The 6,897-nt window shown below is 44.3% G+C and overlaps 1 protein-coding gene across 1 annotated transcript in view; it reads left to right on the top strand.

The window, feature by feature from the left end:
* TFCP2L1 (transcription factor CP2 like 1) overlaps nt 1-6,897 on the top strand; it is a 67,349-nt gene that overhangs the window by 13,647 nt on the left and 46,805 nt on the right. The window lies entirely within an intron of this gene.

The following is a 6,897-nucleotide window of genomic DNA, read 5'->3' on the forward strand; positions in this document are numbered from 1 at the left end:
TTGCCCAGGCTAGAGTGCAGTGGTGCGATCTAGGCTCACTGCAACCTCTGCCTCCCAGGTTCAAGTGATTCTCCTGCCTCAGCCTCCTGAGTAGCTGGGATTACAGGTGCCTGCCACTACACCCAGCTTAATTTTTAGTATTTTTTTTTAGTAGAGATGGGGTTTCACCATGTTGGCCAGGCTGGTCTTGAACTCCTGACCTCAAGTGATCTGCCTGCCTCGGCCTCCCAAAGTGCTGGGATTATATGCATGAGCAACCACCATGCCTGGCCTTCTGTTCATTCTTCACTCACTGTACAACCACATGATGGACATAACCCTGAGGAGAATTTCCTGTGCCAGGTGTTGAAATAACATTTTAGAAATAAAGATTACAGAAAGCACCGAATTTTTTTTTTTTTTTAAAGATGGGGTTTCTCCATGATGGCCAGGCTGGTCTTGAACTCCTGACCTCAGGTGATCCACCCACCTTGGCCTCCCAAAGTGCTAGGATTACAGGTGTGAGCCACCACGCGCAGCAGCACCGAACTCTTAAATGCCATAAACTGTTGGGTTAAGGAGGGTTTGTATTACCTGGTAGGTGAGAACCTCAGCCTTTTGTTGGCACTTGAGAATTTGGAAAGCACTTTTCTGATAATCTCTTCTGAGTTTCTCTCCCAAAATGCATTGTTCCCATCCTACAGATGACCAGCTGAGAGGTGAAATGAGGTTCCTCTCTCATATCACTAACGTTTGAAAGCCAGGGGAGTGATTAAACTGGGATGCAATAATAAAGGGCCTTCTAGAAGGGGAAGCACCCTTTCCTTCTCTGGCTGCTTTTCCCTGGAGTTCCTGCAGGCAAGATTCTAGGCTAGGCACTTGGGTGGAGGGGCTCTGCCACTGGTACTCCTGATGCAGCTCTGGGGAGGGCGTATGAAGCTTTGTGGTGGAAAGGAATGGAGTGGGGGAGAAAATGCCTCCTTTTAGAGGAAAAAAACATCCATTATCAGTTGCTCCTACCCTACCCCAACCCTTCTGTTTTCCGCCCACAGCAACCCTAGGGAGAGAGATAAGAGTTTCAGGGGAAAGTCCTGCTCCTAGAACCCAACAGATTTGCAGTTCTGTCTTTTTGACCAGCTTCTGCTCCAGGGAGATCACTTGATCCTTTGAAGCCCTAGTTTCCTCATTTATGAAACCAGGGCAGTTTCACTTTGTGGGTTTCACTTTGTGGGTTACATGAATAACAAATGTCTGGCAAACAGTAAGTACTCAGTTATATTTTTCCTTCTTCCCAATTATATCAGTGACTTTGAATTTAAGGAATGAGGCAAAGGATTAGTTACTTTGTTATCTTTTCTCCATAGCTGAAGTTTTCTTTCCAGATTAATTTTTAGCCTGAAATTTTGGAATATAAATTGAATAAACCAAATGACTCTAAAATATATTACTTAAAAAAAGTTTTTTCCTTATTTTTTGTTCCTGAGTATAAAGTAGTACATTCTTATTATAAAATAGAACAGCCAAACCATGTATATTCTAGAAAATGTGCCGTAGTCCTTCCTTTCAGATTTTTCTTAGTCATACCTTAACCCATATGTGTCCATTTCTATAGACACATGTGCATATACCCTTATATATGTTTCCATGTGTACCTTGTACCTTATGCTTTTTAAGAGAAATGGGATCATATTTTATTTACTGTTTGACAGATCGCTTGCTTTTTAAAAATTATCATTTTTTTTCTTTCTTTCTTTTTTTTTTTTTAAGATGGGGTTTCACCGTGTTGGCCAGGCTGGTCTTGAACTCCTGACCTCAGGTGATCCACCCACCTCGGCCTCCCAAAGTGCTAGGATTACAGGCGTGAGGCACTGCGCCCGGCCCCATTAAAAATTATTATTTTGATTTTGAGATGGAGTCTTGCTCTGTCGCCCAGGCTGGAGTGCAGTGGCGTTATCTTGGCTCACTGCAACCTCTGCCTCCCAGGTTCAGGCGATTTTCCTGCCTCAGGCTCTTGAGTAACTGAGATTACAGGCACCTGCCACCACCACGCCTGGCAATTTTTTGTATTTTTAGTAGAGAGGGGGTTTCACCATGTTGGCCAGGCTGGTCTCGAACTCCTGACTTCAGGTGATCTACTTGCCTCAGCTTCCCAAAGTGCTGGGCGTGAGCAACCATGCCTGGCCAACAACTTGCTTTTTTTAAAAAAAAAATTGTGTGTGTTTTAGAGACAGTGTCGCTCTGTTGTCCAGGCTGGAGTGCAGTGACACAATCATAGCTCACTGCAGCTTAGAGCTCTTGGGCTCAAGCAATTTTCCCCTCCTCGGCCTCCTAAAGTGTTGGGATTATAGGCATGAGCCACTGTGTCCTGCTGCTTTTTTTTCCCCCCCAAACAAAATCTCTTCAATGTCTTTCCACATGGGTACATTAAAAAATATAATAAGCAAAATCAGATCTTTACTGGTCACACTACATTGTATGGATGTCCTATACCTTGTCCCGTTGAGGAATATCAGGCGGGTTTCCATGGTTTTCATAGTTATAACCCAGTGGCTCTAGTAATCCATGAACGTCCATGTACATCTTTGTGTTTAAGCGGGAGTGAAAATAGCTGTAGGATACACATCTAGAAATGGAATTGCCACCACCACATTTTGGAAGATACTGCCATATTGCCTTCCAGTGAGGTTGTACCAGTTTGTACTTTGTGAACAATAATGATTTGAATATTTGTTTATTTCCTTCTCCCTTATCTTTTTCCAGTCTCTACCATACCTGAAACACAAACCCCTTGAGGGCAGAGAACTTGGCCATCTTGTTCACTGCGAGGCCTAGCCCAGTGTCTAGCATATATACCTTCTTTGAATGACTGAAGAAAGTCTGTTTTTCTTTGCCTTTGCCAATACTGTTACGCTTTGGTAACTGGTGGGGGAGAGATAGGGTTTTCTTGTTGTAATTTTCCTTCCCTCAATGATGTTAAATATCTTTTCATTTCATTCTTCTTTTTGCCTTTCATGTGATTTACCCATTTTTCAAGTGGGGTTTTATTTGTAAGAGTTCCTTGTATATTTGGGATATTATAGTATGCACTGGAAATATTTTCCCACTTTTTCGTTCCTTTTTAAATTAGTTTGATTATTTCTTTTACATATATATACATATTTTTTGTTGATGGAGTCTTGCTCTGTGCCAGGCTGGAGTATAGTGGCACGATTTCAGCTCACTGCAACCTCCACCTCCCAGGTTCAAGTGATTCTCCTCCCTCAACCTCCCGAGTAGCTCGGATTACGGGCACCCACTACCACACCCAGCCAATTTTTGTATTTTTAGTTAAGTCAGAGTTTTGCCGTCTTGGCTAGGCTGACCTCAAACTCCTGAACTCAAGTGATCTGCCTCAGCCTCCCAAAGCACTGGGATTACAGGTATGGGCCACTGCACGTGGCCTCTTTTACATAATGTTTGTTTTTTGTTTCTAATTATAGAGACAGGGTCTCTGTGTTGGCCAAGGTGGTCTAGAACTCTTGGCCTCAAGCCATCTTCCTGCCTTGGCCTCCCAAAGTGCTGGGATTGTGGCCATGAGCCACCACACCCAGCCCATAACAAAATTTTCTTTTTTTTGACAGTCTTACCTCTGTCACCCAGATTAGAGTGCAGTGGTGCGATTATGGCTCACTGCAGCCTCAACCTCCTGGGCTCAGGTGATCCTCCCGTCTTAGCCTCCCAAGTAGCTGGGACTACAAATGCCCACCACCAAGCCTGGCTGATTTTTATATTTTGTAGAGATGGGATTCTGCCATGTTGCCCAGGCTGGTCTCAAACACTTGGGCTCAAGCCAACTACCTGTCGTAGCCTCCCAAAGTGCTAGGATTATAGGTGTAAGCCAGCATGCCTGTCCGTAAAAGTTTTTAAGTTAAATTTTTGTTATCAGGGTTATTGGGCTTCATCTTAATTATTTTTGTGTTTCATGTCCCATTTAGGAAATGCCTTCTCCGCTTTAAGATTTTAATAATATCTGTCTTTTTTTAAATTAAAAAAGCCTTTCCCCAATCTTTGATACTTTGACACTTATGATGGTGCATAAGGAATAAATTAGGGCTGTAACTCTGTTATTTTCCATATGGCCATCATCGCTTTTCCCACAATGACTGACTGTATGTGAAACCTCAACATAGTGGAATAAGATACAGCCATAACAAGAATGAAGAAGGTCCTTTTGTATGTCCATGAAAGAAACCTAGTATGTGTTACTAAATTAAAAAACCTTTCCCGGCCGGGCCCTCTGGCTCACGCCTATAATCCCAGCACTTTGGGAGGCCGAGGCAGGTGGATCACGAGGTCAAGAGATCGAGACCATCCTGATCAACATGATGAAACCCCGTCTTTACTAAAAATACAAAAATTAGCTGGGCATGGTGGCATGTGCCTGTAGTCCCAGCTACTCAGGAGGCTGAGGCAGGAGAATTGCTTGAACCCAGGAGGCGGAGGTTGCGGTGAGCCGAGATCGCGCCATTGCACTCCAGCCTGGGTAACAAGAGCGAAACTCCATCTCAAAAAACAAAAAACACCTTTCCCTCATTCCCTCAAATGTCAGCCTGAATGACACTATTAATTAGCCTTTCCTAGAAATGGAGTGGCACATTGAAAGTGGTGAATGTTGTTCCCAGCAACCAATTCTGGTTCTTCTCCTTTTTCCCAAGCTGCTGAACCTGTCATCTTCTTTTTCAGTAAAATAGGCAAAACAATCACCTTAGTTTTAATTTTTTTTTTTTTTTGCCATATAAGGATACTTTATTTTGGCCATATAAAATTTAGAAATGTTAGCCAGGCATGGTGGCGCACGCCTGTAGTCCCAGCCACTCGGGAGGCTGAGGCGGGAGGATCACTTGAGCCTAGGAGGTCGAGGCTGTAGTGAGCTGAGATCGTGCCACTGCACTCCAGCCTGGGTAATAGTGAGACCCTGCAAATAAATAAATAAACGGGAAAGATACTATAGGCCAAAACTTAAAAAAATCATTTAAAAATGTTTAATCGGCAAAGAATGTGGTAAACCACATGCAAAGGTTTAAAAGAAAACAACAGCAAAGAACAAATGCTTTCCAAAATGTCAGCTCTCCATAATTTGTGAGTCTCAGGCTAAACTAATAAAAATACCAATAAATTAACAGGGGGTGTGTTTGTCATTGTTTTAGGGAGACAGGCTTTGCTGTGTCACCCAGGCTGGAGTACAGTGCTGTGATCATCGCTCCCTGCGGCCTTGAATTCCTGGGTTCCAGCAATCTTTAGCCTGGCTAACTTTTATATTTTATAGAGACAGGGTCTTCCTGTGTTGCCCAGGTTGATCTTGAACTCCTGCTTTGGCCTCCCACAGTGCTGGGTTTACAGATGTGTGCCACCATGCCTGGATTTCTTTGTTGTTTTAAAAACCAGTCAGCATGTGTTGAAATACATGAGGTTACTTGTACAGATTGTTTTCCACAGCTTATAGCAGGCAGACATGAGCCACCAGGCATGGTGGCACATGCCTGTAGTCTGAGCACTTTGGGAGGCCAAGGTGGGTGGATCACTTTTTCTGGAGTTTGAGACCAGCCTGACCAACATGGTGAAACCCCGTCTCTAGTAAAAAGACAAAAATTAGCCAGATGTGGTAGCGTGCCTGTAACCCCAGCTACTCAGGAGGCTGAGGCAAGAGAATTGCTTGAATTTGGGAGGTGGAGGTTGCAGTAAGCCAAGATTGTGCCACTGCACTCCACCCTGGGTGACCTATAGCAAGACTCCATCTCAAAAAAAAAAAAAAAAGATTTTCGATGTTTTATAGGTCTCTACATGATTATGTCAAACTGGAATTATGTATTAAGTAATAATGGGCCAATTAATTAAAACATCATGATTGAATTCCAGACAGTCCAACGCCTGGGAATAATATTTTCTTAGTAATCACATTATTGAGTGTGATGGTTCATGCCTTTAGTACTAGCTACTTGGGAGGCTGAGATAGGAGGATCTCTTCAGCTCAGAGTTCAAGACCAGCTGAGGAAACACTGCAAGACCCTATCTGTAAAATAATAAGTAATATGGCTGGGCGTGGTGGCTCATGCCTGTAATCCCAGCACTTTGGGAGGCCAAGGCAGGTGAATCATCTGAGGCCAGGAGTTCGAGACCAGCCTGGCCAACATGGTGAAACCCCATCTCTACTAAAGACACAAAAATTAGCCGGGCGTGGTGGCACATGCCTGTAGTCCCAGCTAAACCTACTTAGGAGGCTGAGGCAGGAGAATTGCTTGAATCTGGGAGGCGGAGATTGCAGTGAGCCAAGCCGGTGCCACTGCACTCCAGCCTGGGCTGCAGAGCGAGACTCCATCTCAAAAATAAGTAAATAAATAAGAATTATATTAAAACCATCTATATTCTGGAAGTACTTTAAAGGAAAAAGAGCCACCCAAAAGATTTTCTGTCCAAGTTGAAGTGTGTCGTAAAGTCTGTGCACAGATTAGACTCAGCACAGAGCGTTGGAAGCCCTGGCGAGCCACTCAGCAGCACCTATTGCAGGCCCACAGGGCAGGTCACCTTTTCACCGGGGGATGTGGTAGACATCCTTGGTTGAAGACAGATTGAGCAAGTCCCCAAATTTTCATTTCATGACTTGATGATGACCCATTTGGAAGGACAGACACAACAGTCACTCACTGAAGCATCAAAACCTTTCTAGTCCCAAGTGACTCCAACTGCCTGCCTGGAACCCTGCTGGTGTCCACCCTAAAGCAAGCAGGTGCCTGGCAGTCAGGACAGACCATCGGGCCGGGCGTGGTGGCTCACGCTTGTAATCCCAGCACTTTGGGAGGCCGAGGCGGGTGGATCACGAGGTCAAGAGATCGAGACCATCCTGGTCAACACGGTGAAACCCCGACTCCACTAAAACTACAA

This window comes from Cebus imitator, unplaced genomic scaffold, assembly GCF_001604975.1.
Source record: "Cebus imitator isolate Cc_AM_T3 unplaced genomic scaffold, Cebus_imitator-1.0 Scaffold572, whole genome shotgun sequence".
NCBI classification, from domain to species: domain Eukaryota; kingdom Metazoa; phylum Chordata; class Mammalia; order Primates; family Cebidae; genus Cebus; species Cebus imitator.